The sequence below is a fragment of the Scyliorhinus torazame genome, chromosome X (assembly GCF_047496885.1).
Source record: "Scyliorhinus torazame isolate Kashiwa2021f chromosome X, sScyTor2.1, whole genome shotgun sequence".
NCBI classification, from domain to species: domain Eukaryota; kingdom Metazoa; phylum Chordata; class Chondrichthyes; order Carcharhiniformes; family Scyliorhinidae; genus Scyliorhinus; species Scyliorhinus torazame.
In genome coordinates this window covers 16,194,217-16,213,305 of record NC_092738.1, presented here as the reverse complement: position 1 = coordinate 16,213,305, position 19,089 = coordinate 16,194,217, and the positions used below count along the sequence as shown (strand labels likewise).

General features: G+C 71.8%; 1 pseudogene; it reads right to left on the bottom strand.

The window, feature by feature from the left end:
* LOC140405337 (histone acetyltransferase KAT5-like) overlaps positions 1-19,089 on the bottom strand; it is a 180,976-nt pseudogene that overhangs the window by 117,085 nt on the left and 44,802 nt on the right.

Sequence of the window (19,089 nt, the reverse complement as noted above, 5' to 3'; positions counted from 1 at the left end):
ACACGCTCGCTGGCAACACGCTGGCAACACGCTCGCTGGCAACTCGCTCGCTGGCAACACGCTGGCTGGCCACACGCTGGCTGGCCACACGCTCGCTGGCCACACGCTCGCTGGCCACACGCTCGCTGGCCACACGCTCGCTGGCCACACGCTCGCTGGCCACACGCTCGCTGGCCACACGCTCGCTGGCAACTCGCTCGCTGGCAACACGCTGGCAACACGCTCGCTGGCAACACGCTCGCTGGCCACACGCTCGCTGGCAATATCCAACCTGGGGCCAACGTTTCATTCAAACAAATCTGACATTTCCACAGTTACGATGCGGGCTTATTGATGCATTTTTTTTGGTTTTAATAAAAAAAATCACAGGCAGGGGGAAGGCGAGTGGTACTGTCACTGGGCTCGTAATCCCGAGGTCCTGGCTCTGGGGGCACAGGTTCCACTCACGGCAGAACTGGAGGAATTCAAATCCAATTAATACATATTAATAAAAGGATCAGGAATGTAAAGCGAGGTTCAGTCATGGGGACGACGAAACGATCGCCCTCAAACCCCATGTTGTTCACTCGTATCCTCTTTCGGGAAGGGGTCCGAAATCGGCCGGCCTTACCCTGGTCTGGCCTCCACGGGACTCCAGACCCACGTAACAATGTGGACGACTCTAAACTGCCTCTGAAAAGGGCCGAGTGAGACCCTCTGTTCAAGGGGCAATTGGGGATGGCTGTTAAATCCTGGGGCTGGCCAGCGACCCTCTTAGCCCCAGGAGAGAGGAATAAAAAGGAAGGCAGCAGGTTGGGCTTCCTGTGTCTGGCAACGGGCTTGGGTCCGCAGGGGTTAATCCACGATGGAAGGAGCAGCGCCGAGCGCACCCCATCATCACCGACACGGATACTTCACAGCAACGGAGCAGCTGCTCACCGCCACTGGCCTGCGGGTCTCGAACTCTACAAGGGCCAAGATATGGAAATCTGGAACTCTTAATGCTCCCCCCCCCCCACAATAAAGGGACAGACTTGCTGGGGGGGGGGGGGGGGGAGACTGGGACTTTCGAACCTGAGATGGACAGATTTAGGTTGGACAAGGGATTGAGAGATAGGCAGCCAACAGGCGCCTCCTGTTCCTGTGTAACAGGCTCGAGGAGGGGGCTGAATGGGATCCTCCTGTTCCTGTGTAACAGGCTCGAGGAGGGGGCTGAATGGGCCTCCTGTTCCTGTGTAGCAGGCTCGAGGAGGGGGCTGAATGGGCCTCCTGTTCCTGTGTAGCAGGCTCGAGGAGGGGGCTGAATGGGATCCTCCTGTTCCTGTGTAACAGGCTCGAGGAGGGGGCTGAATGGGCCTCCTCCTGTTCCTGTGTAACAGCCTCGAGGAGGAGGGGGCTGAATGGGCCTCCTCCTGTACCTGTGTAACAGGCTCGAGGAGGGGGCTGAATGGGCCTCCTCCTGTTCCTGTGTAACAGACTCGAGGAGGGGGCGGAATGGGCCCCCTCCTGTTCCTGTGTAACAGGCTCGAGGAGGAGGGGGCTGAATGGGCCTCCTCCTGTTCCTATGTAACAGGCTCGAGGAGGGGGCTGAATGGGCCTCCCTCTGTTCCTGTGTAACAGGCTCGAGGAGGGGGCTGAATGGGCCTCCTCCTGTTCCTGTGTAACAGGCTCGAGGAGGGGGCTGAATGGGCCTCCTCCTGTTCCTGTGTAACAGGCTCGAGGAGGGGGCTGAATGGTCCTCCTCCTGTTCCTGTGTAACAGGCTCGAGGTGGGGGCTGAATGGGCCTCCTCCAGTTACTGTGGAACAGACTCGAGGAGGGGGCTGAATGGTTGAAAGGTGCCGTTTTCAGCCCGTCAGATACCAGACCAGGTCACAGAAAGGAAGAGGCTGGAGCAGGTATGAACTCTAATCATCGGCAATGCTGCAAAGCCGTTCCCCTCCCCCCCCCCACTCAGCGTGCATATCTGCTTGGTACACTAAACACCTACGTGTACGTCCGGCCAGCCTCACAGCAAAAGCGTCCATGTCTTCATTGATACACGGCCGGGGCGGGGCGGGGAGGGGCTATGTAAACAGGTCACGCTGCAATTGCACCCTCCCACCAATGGAGGTGCGGCAGCAGAATCACACAGTTACATCGGCAATTCCATGGCCCATGTGGGGAAACGGAAACACAGCTCGAGCGTGGCTGAGGGCGACACTGCAACGCCCAGTGGAGTCTGGCACCATACTTTGGAGTCACAGCAACATTTCACTCCCGCCAGGACACAAGACGCCAACCTGACTAGTTCATCCATTGACCATTTTAACTCAACAGTTAACAGTTAACTTCTACCCCCCCCCCCCTTGCTAACTACTCAGATGTGTGGGCTGCTTGTGCGAGGAGATCTCCTGTTACCCAGGGCTCAGCCGGCGAGTGTCCCGCCCCCTCCCGACGTGCCCGTGTGCGAGATGGGGGGGCGGGCAGCACTGAGCTCAGCTGCGATGCCCAGAACAGTCAGGTGGTTGTGTGGGCGAGATGCCCTGGGGTGGGTGGGCGGATGGGGGAAGGGGTGTATGAGAGTTGGCCACGCCGCACACCATCTGGATGGAAAGACATGGGGACGACATTTAAATGGCCGGGTCTCGTTGCGACGTACTGGGCAGCCGGTTTCAGACACCGGGGCGGGGGAGGGGACGGGCAGCCGGTTTCAGACACCGGGGCGGGGGAGGGGACGGGCAGCCGGTTTCAGACACCGGGGCGGGGGAGGGGGACGGGCAGCCGGTTTCAGACACCGGGGCGGGGGAGGGGACGGGCAGCCGGTTTCAGACACCGGGGCGGGGGAGGGGACGGGCAGCTGGTTTCAGACACCGGGGCGGGGGAGGGAACGGGCAGCCGGTTTCAGACACCGGGGCGGGGGAGGGGACGGGCAGCCGGTTACAGACACCGGGGCTGTGGAGGGGACGGGCAGCCGGTTTCAGACACCGGGGCGGGGGAGGGGACGGGCAGCCGGTTTCAGACACCGGGGCGGGGGAGGGGACGGGCAGCCGGTTTCAGACACCGGGGCGGGGGAGGGGTCGGGCAGCCGGTTTCAGACACCGGGGCGGTGGAGGGGTCGGGCAGCCGGTTTCAGGCACCGGGGCGGGAGTGGGGACGGGCAGCTGGTTTCAGACACCGGGGCGGGGGAGAGGACAGGCAGCCGGTTTCAGACACCGGGGCGGTGGAGGGGACGGGCAGCCGGTTTCAGACACCGGGGCGGGGGAGGGGACGGCAGCCGGTTTCAGGCACCGGGGCGGGGGAGGGGACGGCAGCCGGTTTCAGACACCGGGGCGGTGCAGGGGACGGGCAGCTGGTTTCAGACACCGGGGCGGTGGAGGGGAAGGGGACGGGCAGCCGGTTTCAGACACCGGGGCGGTGGAGGGGAAGGGGACGGGCAGCCGGTTTCAGACACCGGGGCGGTGGAGGGGACGGGCAGCCAGTTTCAGACACCGGGGCGGTGGAGGGGACGGGCAGCCGGTTTCAGACACCGGGGCGGGAGGGGGGACGGGCAGCCGGTTTCAGACACCAGGGCGGGGGAGGGGAGGGGACGGGCAGCCGGTTTCAGACACCGGGGCGGGGGAGGGGACGGGCAGCCGGTTTCAGACACCGGGGCGGTGGAGGGGACGGGGACGGGCAGCCGGTTTCAGACACCGGGGCGGTGGAGGGGAGGGGCAGCCGGTTTCAGACACCAGGGCAGGAGGGGGGACGGGCAGCCGGTTTCAGACACCGGGGCGGTGGAGGGGAGGGGCAGCCGGTTTCAGACACCGGGGCGGTGGAGGGGAGGGGGACGGGCAGCCGGTTTCAGACACCGGGGCGGTGGAGGGGAGGGGCAGCCGGTTTCAGGCAAAGGGGCGGGAGGGGGGACGGGCAGCCGGTTTCAGACACCGGGGCGGGAGTGGGGACGGGCAGCCGGTTTCAGACACCGGAGCGGTGGAGGGGACGGGCAGCCGGTTTCAGACACCGGGGCGGTGGAGGGGAGGGGCAGCCGGTTTCAGACACCGGGGCGGGGGAGGGGACGGCAGCCGGTTTCAGACACCGGGGAGGGGACGGGCAGCCGGTTTCAGACACCGGGGCGGTGGAGGGGAGGGGCAGCCGGTTTCAGACACCGGGGCGGTGGAGGGGAGGGGAGGGGCAGCATGTTTCAGACACCGGGGCGGGAGGGGGGACGGGCAGCCGGTTTCAGACACCAGGGCGGGGGAGGGGAGGGGACGGGCAGCCGGTTTCAGACACCGGGGCGGGGGAGGGGACGGGCAGCCGGTTTCAGACACCGGGGCGGGGGAGGGGACGGGCAGCCGTTTCAGACACCGGGGCGGTGGAGGGGACGGGCAGCCGGTTTCAGACACCAGGGCGGGAGGGGGGACGGGCAGCCGGTTTCAGACACCGGGGCGGTGGAGGGGAGGGGCAGCCGGTTTCAGACACCAGGGCAGGAGGGGGGACGGGCAGCCGGTTTCAGACACCGGGGCGGTGGAGGGGAGGGGCAGCCGGTTTCAGACACCGGGGCGGTGGAGGGGAGGGGGACGGGCAGCCGGTTTCAGACACCGGGGCGGTGGAGGGGAGGGGCAGCCGGTTTCAGGCAAAGGGGCGGGAGGGGGGACGGGCAGCCGGTTTCAGACACCGGGGCGGGAGTGGGGACGGGCAGCCGGTTTCAGACACCGGAGCGGTGGAGGGGTCGGGCAGCCGGTTTCAGACACCGGGGCGGTGGAGGGGAGGGGCAGCCGGTTTCAGACACCGGGGCGGGGGAGGGGACGGCAGCCGGTTTCAGACACCGGGGAGGGGACGGGCAGCCGGTTTCAGACACCGGGGCGGTGGAGGGGAGGGGCAGCCGGTTTCAGACACCGGGGCGGTGGAGGGGAGGGGAGGGGCAGCATGTTTCAGACACCGGGGCGGGAGGGGGGACGGGCAGCCGGTTTCAGACACCAGGGCGGGGGAGGGGAGGGGACGGGCAGCCGGTTTCAGACACCGGGGCGGGGGAGGGGACGGGCAGCCGGTTTCAGACACCGGGGCGGGGGAGGGGACGGGCAGCCGTTTCAGACACCGGGGCGGTGGAGGGGACGGGCAGCCGGTTTCAGACACCAGGGCGGGAGGGGGGACGGGCAGCCGGTTTCAGACACCGGGGCGGTGGAGGGGAGGGGGACGGGCAGCCGGTTTCAGACACCGGGGCGGTGGAGGGGAGGGGCAGCCGGTTTCAGACACCAGGGCAGGAGGGGGGACGGGCAGCCGGTTTCAGACACCGGGGCGGTGGAGGGGACGGGCAGCCGGTTTCAGGCACCAGTGCGGTGGAGGGGAGGGGGAAGGGCAGCCGGTTTCAGACACCGGGGCGGTGGAGGGGAGGGGCAGCCGGTTTCAGACACCGGGGCGGTGGAGGGGAGGGGCAGCCGGTTTCAGGCAAAGGGGCGGGAGGGGGGACGGGCAGCCGGTTTCAGACACCGGGGCGGGAGTGGGGACGGGCAGCCGGTTTCAGACACCGGAGCGGTGGAGGGGACGGGCAGCCGGTTTCAGACACCGGGGCGGTGGAGGGGACGGGCAGCCGGTTTCAGACACCGGGGCGGTGGAGGGGAGGGGCAGCCGGTTTCAGACACCGGAGCGGGGAGGGGACGGGCGGCCGGTTTCAGACACCGGGGCGGGGGAGGGGAGGGGTCGTGCAGCCGGTTTCAGACACCGGGGCGGGGGAGGGGAGGGGCAGCCGGTTTCAGACACCGGGGCGGGGGCAGCCGGTCTCAGACACCGGGGCGGTGGAGGGGACGGGCAGCCTGTTTCAGGCACCGGGGCGGGAGTGGGGACGGGCAGCCGGTTTCAGACACCGGGGCGGGGGAGGGGACGGGCAGCCGGTTTCAGACACCGGGGCGGTGGAGGGGAGGGGACGGGAAGCCGGTTTCGGACACCGGGGCGGGGGAGAGGACAGGCAGCCGGTTTCAGACACCGGGGCGGTGGAGGGGAGGGGGACGGGCAGCCGGTTTCAGACACCGGGGCGGTGGAGGGGAGGGGACAGGAAGCCGGTTTCGGACATCGGGGCGGGGGAGAGGACAGGCAGCCGGTTTCAGACACCGGGGCGGTGGAGGGGAGGGGCAGCCGGTTTCAGACACCGGGGCGGGAGGGGGGACGGGCAGCCGGTTTCAGACACCAGGGCGGGGGAGGGGAGGGGACGGGGAGCCTGTTTCAGACACCGGGGCGGGGGAGGGGACGGGCAGCCGTTTCAGACACCAAGGCGGTGGAGGGGACGGGGAGCCGGTTTCAGACACCGGGGCGGTGGAGGGGAGGGGGACGGGCAGCCGGTTTCAGACACCGGGGCGGTGGAGGGGAGGGGCAGCCGGTTTCAGACACCAGGGCAGGAGGGGGGACGGGCAGCCGGTTTCAGACACCGGGGCGGTGGAGGGGACGGGCAGCCGGTTTCAGACACCGGGGCGGTGGAGTGGAGGGGAGGGGCAGCCGGTTTCAGACACCGGGGCGGTGGAGGGGAGGGGGACGGGCAGCCGGTTTCAGACACCGGGGCGGTGGAGGGGAGGGGCAGCCGGTTTCAGGCAAAGGGGCGGGAGGGGGGACGGGCAGCCGGTTTCAGACACCGGGGCGGGAGTGGGGACGGGCAGCCGGTTTCAGACACCGGAGCGGTGGAGGGGACGGGCAGCCGGTTTCAGACACCGGGGCGGTGGAGGGGACGGGCAGCCGGTTTCAGACACCGGGGCGGTGGAGGGGAGGGGCAGCCGGTTTCAGACACCGGGGCAGGGGAGGGGACGTCAGCCGGTTTCAGACACCGGGGAGGGGACGGGCAGCCGGTTTCAGACACCGGGGCGGGAGTGGGGACGGGCAGCCGGTTTCAGACACCGGGGCGGTGGAGGGGAGGGGGACGGGCAGCCGGTTTCAGACACCGGGGCGGTGGAGGGGAGGGGAGGGGCAGCCGGTTTCAGACACCGGGGCGGGAGGGGGGACGGGCAGCCGGTTTCAGACACCGGGGCGGGGGAGGGGACGGGCAGCCGTTTCAGACACCGGGGCGGTGGAGGGGACGGGCAGCCGGTTTCAGACACCAGGGCGGGAGGGGGGACGGGCAGCCGGTTTCAGACACCGGGGCGGTGGAGGGGAGGGGGACGGGCAGCCGGTTTCAGACATCGGGGCGGTGGAGGGGAGGGGCAGCCGGTTTCAGAAACCAGGGCAGGAGGGGGGACGGGCAGCCGGTTTCAGACACCGGGGCGGTGGAGGGGACGGGCAGCCGGTTTCAGACACCAGGGCGGTGGAGGGGAGGGGGACGGGCAGCCGGTTTCAGACACCGGGGCGGTGGAGGGGAGGGGCAGCCGGTTTCAGGCAAAGGGGCGGGAGGGGGGACGGGCAGCCGGTTTCAGACACCGGGGCGGGAGTGGGGACGGGCAGCCGGTTTCAGACACCGGAGCGGTGGAGGGGACGGGCAGCCGGTTTCAGACACCGGGGCGGTGAAGGGGACGGGCAGCCGGTTTCAGACACCGGGGCGGTGGAGGGGAGGGGCAGCCGGTTTCAGACACCGAAGCGGGGAGGGGACGGGCGGCCGGTTTCAGACACCGGGGCGGGGGAGGGGAGGGGTCGGGCAGCCGGTTTCAGACACCGGGGCGGGGGAGGGGAGGGGCAGCCGGTTTCAGACACCGGGGCGGGGGCAGCCGGTTTCAGACACCGGGGCGGTGGAGGGGACGGGCAGCCGGTTTCAGGCACCGGGGCGGGAGTGGGGACGGGCAGCCGGTTTCAGACACCGGGGCGGGGGAGGGGACGGGCAGCCGGTTTCAGACACCGGGGCGGTGGAGGGGAGGGGACGGGAAGCCGGTTTCGGACACCGGGGCGGGGGAGAGGACAGGCAGCCGGTTTCAGACACCGGGGCGGTGGAGGGGAGGGGGACGGGCAGCCGGTTTCAGACACCGGGGCGGTGGAGGGGACGGGACGGGAAGCCGGTTTCGGACACCGGGGCGGGGGAGAGGACAGGCAGCTGGTTTCAGACACCGGGGCGGTGGAGGGGAGGGGGACAGGCAGCCGGTTTCAGACACCGGGGCGGGGGAGGGGACGGGCAGCCGGTTTCAGACACCGGGGCGGTGGAGGGGAGGGGGACGGGCAGCCGGTTTCAGACACCGGGGCGGTGGAGGGGAGGGGCAGCCGGTTTCAGGCAAAGGGGCGGGAGGGGGGACGGGCAGCCGGTTTCAGACACCGGGGCGGTGGAGGGGACGGGCAGCCGGTTTCAGACACCGGGGCGGTGAAGGGGACGGGCAGCCGGTTTCAGACACCGGGGCGGTGGAGGGGAGGGGCAGCCGGTTTCAGACACCGGAGCGGGGAGGGGACGGGCGGCCGGTTTCAGACACCGGGGCGGGGGAGGGGAGGGGTCGGGCAGCCGGTTTCAGACACCGGGGCGGGGGAGGGGAGGGGCAGCCGGTTTCAGACACCGGGGCGGGGGCAGCCGGTTTCAGACACCGGGGCGGTGGAGGGGACGGGCAGCCGGTTTCAGGCACCGGGGCGGGAGTGGGGACGGGCAGCCGGTTTCAGACACCGGGGCGGGGGAGGGGACGGGCAGCCGGTTTCAGACACCGGGGCGGTGGAGGGGAGGGGACGGGAAGCCGGTTTCGGACACCGGGGCGGGGGAGAGGACAGGCAGCCGGTTTCAGACACCGGGGCGGTGGAGGGGAGGGGGACGGGCAGCCGGTTTCAGACACCGGGGCGGTGGAGGGGAGGGGACGGGAAGCCGGTTTCGGACACCGGGGCGGGGGAGAGGACAGGCAGCCGGTTTCAGACACCGGGGCGGTGGAGGGGAGGGGGACAGGCAGCCGGTTTCAGACACCGGGGCGGGGGAGGGGACGGGCAGCCGGTTTCAGACACCGGGGCGGTGGAGGGGAGGGGGACGGGCAGCCGGTTTCAGACACCGGGGCGGTGGAGGGGAGGGGCAGCCGGTTTCAGGCAAAGGGGCGGGAGGGGGGACGGGCAGCCGGTTTCAGACACCGGGGCGGTGGAGGGGACGGGCAGCCGGTTTCAGACACCGGGGCGGTGGAGGGGACGGGCAGCCGGTTTCAGACACGGGGGCGGTGGAGGGGAGGGGCAGCCGGTTTCAGACACCGGAGCGGGGAGGGGACGGGCGGCCGGTTTCAGACACCGGGGCGGGGGAGGGGAGGGGTCGGGCAGCCGGTTTCAGACACCGGGGCGGGGAGGGGAGGGGCAGCCGGTTTCAGACACCGGGGCGGGGGCAGCCGGTTTCAGACACCGGGGCGGTGGAGGGGACGGGCAGCCGGTTTCAGACACCGGGGCGGTGGAGGGGACGGGCAGCCGGTTTCAGACACCGGGGCGGTGGAGGGGAGGGGACGGGAAGCCGGTTTCAGACACCGGGGCGGGAGGGGGGGCGGGCAGCCGGTTTCAGACACCGGGGCGGTGGAGGGGACGGGCAGCCGGTTTCAGGCACCGGGGCGGGAGTGGGGACGGGCAGCCGGTTTCAGACACCGGGGCGGGGGAGGGGACGGGCAGCCGGTTTCAGACACCGGGGCGGTGGAGGGGAGGGGACGGGAAGCCGGTTTCGGACACCGGGGCGGGGGAGAGGACAGGCAGCCGGTTTCAGACACCGGGGCGGTGGAGGGGAGGGGGACGGGCAGCCGGTTTCAGACACCGGGGCGGGGGAGGGGACGGCAGCCGGTTTCAGACACTGGGGCGGTGGAGGGGACGGGCAGCCGGTTTCAGACACCTGGGCGGTGCAGGGGACGGGAAGCCAGTTTCAGACACCGGGGCGGTGGAGGGGACGGGCAGCCGGTTTCAGACACCGGGGCGGTGGAGGGGACGGGCAGCCGGTTTCAGACACCGGGGCGGGAGGGGGGACGGGCAGCCGGTTTCAGACACCGAGGCAGGGGAGGGGACGGGCAGCCGGTTTCAGACACCGGGGCGGGGGAGGGGACGGGCAGCCGGTATCAGACACCGGGGCGGGGGAGGGGACGGGCAGCCGGTTTCAGACACCGGGGCGGTGGAGGGGACGGGCAGCCGGTTTCAGACACCGGGGCGGGAGGGGGGACGGGCAGCCGGTTTCAGACACCGGGGCGGTGAAGGGGAGGGGGACGGGCAGCCGGTTTCAGACAACGGGGCGGTGGAGGGGAGGGGAAGCCGGTTTCAGACACCGGGGCGGGAGGGGGGACGGGCAACCGGTTTCAGACAGCGGAGCGGGGGAGGGGACGGGCAGCCGGTTTCAGACACCGGGGCGGGGGAGGGGACGGGCAGCCGGTATCAGACACCGGGGCGGGGGAGGGGACGGGCTGCCGGTTTCAGACACCGGGGCGGTGGAGGGGACGGGCAGCCGGTTTCAGACACCGGGGCGGTGGAGGGGACGGCAGCCGGTTTCAAACACCGGGGCGGTGGAGGGGACGGGCAGCCAGTTTCAGACACCGGGGGGTGGAGGGGACGGGCAGCCGGTTTCAGACACCCGGGCGGTGGAGGGGACGGGCGGCCGGTTTCAGACACCGGGGCGGGGGAGGGGAGGGGACGGGCAGCCGGTTTCAGACACCGGGGCGGGGGAGGGGAGGGGCAGCCGGTTTCAGACACCAGGGCGGGGGAGGGGAGGGGGACGGGCAGCCGGTTTCGGACACCGGGGCGGGGGAGAGGACAGGCAGCCGGTTTCAGACACCGGGGCGGTGGAGGGGACGGGCAGCCGGTTTCAGACACCGGGGCGGGGGAGGGGACGGCAGCCGGTTTCAGGCACCGGGGCGGGGGAGGGGACGGCAGCCGGTTTCAGACACCGGGGCGGTGCAGGGGACGGGCAGCTGGTTTCAGACACCGGGGCGGTGGAGGGGAAGGGGACGGGCAGCCGGTTTCAGACACCGGGGCGGTGGAGGGGAGGGGCAGCCGGTTTCAGACACCGGGGCGGGGGAGGGGACGGCGGCCGGTTTCAGACACCGGGGAGGGGACGGGCAGCCGGTTTCAGACACGGGGGCGGGGGAGGGGACGGGCTGCCGGTTTCAGACACCGGGGTGGTGGAGGGGACGGGCAGCCGGTTTCAGACACCGGGGCGGTGGAGGGGACGGGCAGCCAGTTTCAGACACCGGGGCGGTGGAGGGGACGGGCAGCCGGTTTCAGACACCGGGGCGGTGGAGGGGAGGGGCAGCCGGTTTCAGACACCGGGGCGGGAGGGGGGACGGGCAGCCGGTTTCAGACACCAGGGCGGGGGAGGGGAGGGGACGGGCAGCCGGTTTCAGACACCGGGGCGGGGGAGGGGACGGGCAGCCGTTTCAGACACCGGGGCGGTGGAGGGGACGGGCAGCCGGTTTCAGACACCAGGGCGGGAGGGGGGACGGGCAGCCGGTTTCAGACACCGGGGCGGTGGAGGGGAGGGGGACGGGCAGCCGGTTTCAGACACCGGGGCGGTGGAGGGGACGGGCAGCCGGTTTCAGACACCGGGGCGGTGGAGGGGAGGGGGACGGGCAGCCGGTTTCAGACACCGGGGCGGTGGAGGGGAGGGGCAGCCGGTTTCAGGCAAAGGGGCGGGAGGGGGGACGGGCAGCCGGTTTCAGACACCGGGGCGGGAGTGGGGACGGGCTGCCGGTTTCAGACACCGGGGCGGTGGAGGGGACGGGCGGCCGGTTTCAGACACCGGGGCGGGGGAGGGGAGGGGTCGGGCAGCCGGTTTCAGACACCGGGGCGGGGAGGGGAGGGGCAGCCGGTTTCAGACACCGGGGCGGGGGCAGCCGGTTTCAGACACCGGGGCGGTGGAGGGGACGGGCAGCCGGTTTCAGACACCGGGGCGGTGGAGGGGACGGGCAGCCGGTTTCAGGCACCGGGGCGGGAGTGGGGACGGGCAGCCGGTTTCAGACACCGGGGCGGGGGAGGGGACGGGCAGCCGGTTTCAGACACCGGGGCGGTGGAGGGGAGGGGACGGGAAGCCGGTTTCGGACACCGGGGCGGGGGAGAGGACAGGCAGCCGGTTTCAGACACCGGGGCGGTGGAGGGGAGGGGGACAGTTAGCCGGTTTCAGACACCGGGGGCGGGGGAGGGACGGGCAGCCGGTTTCAGACACCGGGGCGGTGGAGGGGAGGGGGACGGGCAGCCGGTTTCAGACACCGGGGCGGTGGAGGGGAGGGGCAGCCGGTTTCAGGCAAAGGGGCGGGAGGGGGGACGGGCAGCCGGTTTCAGACACCGGGGCGGGAGTGGGGACGGGCAGCCGGTTTCAGACACCGGAGCGGTGGAGGGGAGGGGGACGGGCAGCCGGTTTCAGACACCGGGGCGGTGGAGGGGACGGGCAGCCGGTTTCAGACACCGGGGCGGTGGAGGGGAGGGGTCGGGCAGCCGGTTTCAGACACCGGGGCGGGGAGGGGAGGGGCAGCCGGTTTCAGACACCGGGGCGGTGGAGGGGATGGGCAGCCGGTTTCAGACACCGGGGCGGTGGAGGGGACGGGCAGCCGGTTTCAGCACCGGGGCGGGAGTGGGGACGGGCAGCCGGTTTCAGACACCGGGGCGGGGGAGGGGACGGGCAGCCGGTTTCAGACACCGGGGCGGTGGAGGGGAGGGACGGGAAGCCGGTTTCGGACACCGGGGCGGGGGAGAGGACAGGCAGCCGGTTTCAGACACCGGGGCGGTGGAGGGGAGGGGGACGGGCAGCCGGTTTCAGACACCGGAGCGGGGGAGGGGACGGCAGCCGGTTTCAGACACTGGGGCGGTGGAGGGGACGGGCAGCCGGTTTCAGACACCGGGGCGGTGCAGGGGACGGGAAGCCAGTTTCAGACACCGGGGCGGTGGAGGGGACGGGCAGCCGTTTCAGACACCGGGGCGGTGGAGGGGACGGGCAGCCGGTTTCAGACACCGGGGCGGGAGGGGGGACGGGCAGCCGGTTTCAGACACCGAGGCAGGGGAGGGGAGGGGACGGGCAGCCGGTTTCAGACACCGGGGCGGGGGAGGGGACGGGCAGCCGGTATCAGACACCGGGGCGGGGGAGGGGACGGGCAGCCGGTTTCAGACACCGGGGCGGTGGAGGGGACGGGCAGCCGGTTTCAGACACCGGGGCGGGAGGGGGGACGGGCAGCCGGTTTCAGACACCGGGGCGGTGAAGGGGAAGGGGACGGGCAGCCGGTTTCAGACACCGGGGCGGTGGAGGGGAGGGGAAGCCGGTTTCAGACACCGGGGCGGGAGGGGGGACGGGCAACCGGTTTCAGACAGCGGAGCGGGGGAGGGGACGGGCAGCCGGTTTCAGACACCGGGGCGGGGAGGGGACGGGCAGCCGGTATCAGACACCGGGGCGGGGGAGGGGACGGGCAGCCGGTTTCAGACACCGGGGCGGTGGAGGGGACGGGCAGCCGGTTTCAGACACCGGGGCGGGAGGGGGGACGGGAAGCCGGTTTCAGACACCGGGGCGGTGGAGGGGAGGGGCAGCCGGTTTCAGACACCGGGGCGGGAGGGGGGACGGGCAGCCGGTTTCAGACAGCGGGGCGGAGGAGGGACGGGCAGCCGGTTTCGGACACCGGGGCGGGAGTGGGGACGGCAGCCGGTTTCAAACCCGGGGCGGTGGAGGGGACGGGCAGCCAGTTTCAGACACCGGGGGGTGGAGGGGACGGGCAGCCGGTTTCAGACACCCGGGCGGTGGAGGGGACGGGCGGCCGGTTTCAGACACCGGGGCGGGGAGGGGAGGGGCAGCCGGTTTCAGACACCGGGGCGGTGGAGGAGACGGGCAGCCGGTTTCAGACATCGGGGCGGTGGAGGGACGGGCAGCCGGTTTCAGACACCGGGGCGGTGGAGGGGACGGGCAGCCGGTTTCAGGCACCGGGGTGGGAGTGGGGACGGGCAGCCGGTTTCAGACACTGGGGCGGGGGAGGGGACGGGCAGCCGGTTTCAGACACCGGGGCGGTGGAGGGGACGGGCAGCCGGTTTCGGACACCGGGGCGGGGGAGATGACCGGCAGCCGGTTTCAGACACCGGGCGGTGGAGGGGACGGGCAGCCGGTTTCAGACACCGAGGCGGGGGAGGGGACGGCAGCCGGTTTCAGACATCGGGGCGGTGGAGGGGACGGGCAGCCGGTTTCAGACACTGGGGCGGTGCAGGGGACGGGCAGCCGGTTTCAGACACCGGGGCGGTGGAGGGGAGGGGGACGGGCAGCCGGTTTCAGACACCGGGGCGGTGGAGGGGACGGGCAGCCGGTTTCGGACACCGGGGCGGGGGAGAGGACAGGCAGCCGGTTTCAGACACCGGGGCGGTGGAGGGGACGGGCAGCCGGTTTCAGACACCGAGGCGGGGGAGGGGACGGCAGCCGGTTTCAGACACCGGGGCGGTGGATGGGACGGGCAGCCGGTTTCAGACACCGGGGCGGTGGAGGGGACGAGCAGCCGGTTTCAGACACCGGGGCGGTGATGGGGACGGGCAGCCGGTTTCAGACACCGGGGCGGTGGAGGGGAGGGGCAGCCGGTTTCAGACACCGGGGCGGGAGGGGGGACGCGCATCCGGTTTCAGACACCGGGGCGGGGAGGGGAGGGGTCGGGCAGCCGGTTTCAGACACCGGGGCGGGTTGAGGGGACGGGCAGCCGGTTTCAGGCACCGGGGCGGGAGTGGGGACGGGCTGCTGGTCTCGGACACCGGGGCGGGGAAGAGGGCAGGCAGCCGGTTTCAGACACCGGGACGGTGGAGGGGACGGGCAGCCGGTTTCAGACACCGGGGCGGTGGAGGGGACGGGCAGCCGGTTTCACACACCCGGGCGGTGGAGGGGACGGGCAGCCGGTTTTAGACACCGGGGCGGGGGAGGGGACGGGCAGCCGGTTTCAGACACCGGGGCGGTGGAGGGGAGGGGCAGCCGGTTTCAGACACCGGAGCGCGGAGGGGACGGGCGGCCGGTTTCAGACACCGGGGCGGGGGAGGGGAGGGGTCGGGCAGCCGGTTTCAGACACCGGGGCGGGGAGGGGAGGGGCAGCCGGTTTCAGACACCGGGGCGGGGGCAGCCGGTTTCAGACACCGGGGCGGTGGAGGGACGGGCAGCCGGTTTCAGACACCGGGGCGGTGGAGGGGACGGGCAGCCGGTTTCAGGCACCGGGGCGGGAGTGGGGACGGGCAGCCGGTTTCAGACACCGGGGCGGGGGAGGGGACGGGCAGCCGGTTTCAGACACCGGGGCGGTGGAGGGGAGGGGACGGGAAGCCGGTTTCGGACACCGGGGCGGGGGAGAGGACAGGCAGCCGGTTTCAGACACCGGGGCGGTGGAGGGGACGGGCAGCCGGTTCAGACACCGAGGCGGGGGAGGGGACGGCAGCCGGTTTCAGACACCGGGGCGGTGGATGGGACGGGCAGCCGGTTTCAGACACCGGGGCGGTGGAGGGGACGAGCAGCCGGTTTCAGACACCGGGGCGGTGATGGGGACGGGCAGCCGGTTTCAGACACCGGGGCGGTGGAGGGGAGGGGCAGCCGGTTTCAGACACCGGGGCGGGAGGGGGGACGCGCATCCGGTTTCAGACACCGGGGCGGGGAGGGGAGGGGTCGGGCAGCCGGTTTCAGACACCGGGGCGGGTTGAGGGGACGGGCAGCCGGTTTCAGGCACCGGGGCGGGAGTGGGGACGGGCTGCTGGTCTCGGACACCGGGGCGGGGGAAGAGGGCAGGCAGCCGGTTTCAGACACCGGGACGGTGGAGGGGACGGGCAGCCGGTTTCAGACACCGGGGCGGTGGAGGGGACGGGCAGCCGGTTTCAGACACCCGGGCGGTGGAGGGGACGGGCAGCCGGTTTTAGACACCGGGGCGGGGGAGGGGACGGGCAGCCGGTTTCAGACACCGGGGCGGTGGAGGGGAGGGGCAGCCGGTTTCAGACACCGGAGCGCGGAGGGGACGGGCGGCCGGTTTCAGACACCGGGGCGGGGGAGGGGAGGGGTCGGGCAGCCGGTTTCAGACACCGGGGCGGGGAGGGGAGGGGCAACCGGTTTCAGACACCGGGGCGGGGGCAGCCGTTTCAGACACCGGGGCGGTGGAGGGGACGGGCAGCCGGTTTCAGACACCGGGGCGGTGGAGGGGACGGGCAGCCGGTTTCAGGCACCGGGGCGGGAGTGGGGACGGGCAGCCGGTTTCAGACACCGGGGCGGGGGAGGGGACGGGCAGCCGGTTTCAGACACCGGGGCGGTGGAGGGGAGGGGACGGGAAGCCGGTTTCGGACACCGGGGCGGGGGAGAGGACAGGCAGCCGGTTTCAGACACCGGGGCGGTGGAGGGGAGGGGGACAGTTAGCCGGTTTCAGACACCGGGGCGGGGGAGGGGACGGGCAGCCGGTTTCAGACACCGGGGCGGTGGAGGGGAGGGGGACGGGCAGCCGGTTTCAGACACCGGGGCGGTGGAGGGGAGGGGCAGCCGGTTTCAGGCAAAGGGGCGGGAGGGGGGACGGGCAGCCGGTTTCAGACACCGGGGCGGGAGTGGGGACGGGCAGCCGGTTTCAGACACCGGAGCGGTGGAGGGGAGGGGGACGGGCAGCCGGTTTCAGACACCGGGGCGGTGGAGGGGACGGGCAGCCGGTTTCAGACACCGGGGCGGTGGAGGGGAGGGGTCGGGCAGCCGGTTTCAGACACCGGGGCGGGGGAGGGGAGGGGCAGCCGGTTTCAGACACCGGGGCGGTGGAGGGGATGGGCAGCCGGTTTCAGACACCGGGGCGGTGGAGGGGACGGGCAGCCGGTTTCAGGCACCGGGGCGGGAGTGGGGACGGGCAGCCGGTTTCAGACACCGGGGCGGGGGGAGGGGACGGGCAGCCGGTTTCAGACACCGGGGCGGTGGAGGGGAGGGGACGGGAAGCCGGTTTCGGACACCGGGGCGGGGGAGAGGACAGGCAGCCGGTTTCAGACACCGGGGCGGTGGAGGGGAGGGGGACGGGCAGCCGGTTTCAGACACCGGAGCGGGGGAGGGGACGGCAGCCGGTTTCAGACACTGGGGCGGTGGAGGGGACGGGCAGCCGGTTTCAGACACCGGGGCGGTGCAGGGGACGGGAAGCCAGTTTCAGACACCGGGGCGGTGGAGGGGACGGGCAGCCGGTTTCAGACACCGGGGCGGTGGAGGGGACGGGCAGCCGTTTCAGACACCGGGGCGGGAGGGGGGACGGGCAACCGGTTTCAGACAGCGGAGCGGGGGAGGGGACGGGCAGCCGGTTTCAGACACCGGGGCGGGGGAGGGGACGGGCAGCCGGTATCAGACACCGGGGCGGGGGAGGGGACGGGCAGCCGGTTTCAGACACCGGGCGGTGGAGGGGACGGGCAGCCGGTTTCAGACACCGGGGCGGGAGGGGGGACGGGCAGCCGGTTTCAGACACCGGGGCGGGGGAGGGGACGGGCAGCCGGTATCAGACACCGGGGCGGGGGAGGGGACGGGCAGCCGGTTTCAGACACCGGGGCGGTTGAGGGGACGGGCAGCCGGTTTCAGACACCGGGGCGGGAGGGGGGACGGGCAGCCGGTTTCAGACACCGGGGCGGTGGAGGGGAGGGGCAGCCGGTTTCAGACACCGGGGCGGGAGGGGGGACGGGCAGCCGGTTTCAGACAGCGGGGCGGAGGAGGGGACGGGCAGCCGGTTTCGGACACCGGGGCGGGAGTGGGGACGGCAGCCGGTTTCAAACACCGGGGCGGTGGAGGGGACGGGCAGCCAGTTTCAGACACCGGGGGGTGGAGGGGACGGGCAGCCGGTTTCAGACACCCGGGCGGTGGAGGGGACGGGCGGCCGGTTTCAGACACCGGGGCGGGGAGGGGAGGGGACGGGCAGCCGGTTTCAGACACCGGGGCGGGGGAGGGGAGGGGCAGCCGGTTTCAGACACCGGGGCGGGGGAGGGGACGGGCAGCCGGTTTCAGACACCGGGGCGGTGGAGGAGACGGGCAGCCGGTTTCAGACATCGGGGCGGTGGAGGGGACGGGCAGCCGGTTTCAGACACCGGGGCGGTGGAGGGGACGGGCAGCCGTTTCAGGCACCCGGTTGGGAGTGGGGACGGGCAGCCGGTTTCAGACACTGCGGCGGGGGAGGGGACGGGCAGCCGGTTTCAGACACCGGGGCGGTGGAGGGGACGGGCAGCCGGTTTCGGACACCGGGGCGGGGGAGATGACCGGCAGCCGGTTTCAGACACCGGGGCGGTGGAGGGGACGGGCAGCCGGTTTCAGACACCGAGGCGGGGGAGGGGACGGCAGCCGGTTTCAGACATCGGGGCGGTGGAGGGGACGGGCAGCCGGTTTCAGACACTGGGGCGGTGCAGGGGACGGGCAGCCGGTTTCAGACACCGGGGCGGTGGAGGGGAGGGGGACGGGCAGCCGGTTTCAGACACCGGGGCGGTGGAGGGGACGGGCAGCCGGTTTCGGACACCGGGGCGGGGGAGAGGACAGGCAGCCGGTTTCAGACACCGGGGCGGTGGAGGGGACGGGCAGCCGGTTTCAGACACCGAGGCGGGGGAGGGGACGGGCAGCCGGTTTCAGACACCGGGGCGGTGGATGGGACGGGCAGCCGGTTTCAGACACCGGGGCGGTGGAGGGGACGAGCAGCCGGTTTCAGACACCGGGGCGGTGATGGGGACGGGCAGCCGGTTTCAGACACCGGGGCGGTGGAGGGGAGGGGCAGCCGGTTTCAGACACCGGGGCGGGAGGGCGGACGCGCATCCGGTTTCAGACACCGGGGCGGGGAGGGGAGGGGTCGGGCAGCCGGTTTCAGACACCGGGGCGGGTTGAGGGGACGGGCAGCCGGTTTCAGGCACCGGGGCGGGAGTGGGGACGGGCTGCCGGTCTCGGACACCGGGGCGGGGGAAGAGGGCAGGCAGCCGGTTTCAGACACCGGGACGGTGGAGGGGACGGGCAGCCGGTTTCAGACACCGGGGCGGTGGAGGGGACGGGCAGCCGGTTTCAGACACCCGGGCGGTGGAGGGGACGGGCAGCCGGTTTTAGACACCGGGGCGGGGGAGGGGACGGGCGGCCGGTTTCAGACACCGGGGCGGGGGAGGGGAGTGGACGGGCAGCCGGTTTCAGACACGGGGGCGGGGGAGGGGAGGGGGCAGCCGGTTTCAGACACCGGGGCGGGGGAGGGGACGGTGAGCCGGTTTCAGACACCGGGGCGGGGGAGGGGGAGGGTAGCCGGTTTCAGACACCGGGGCGGTGGAGGAGACGGGCAGCCGGTTTCAGACAGCGGGGCGGTGGAGGGGACGGGCAGCCGGTTTCAGA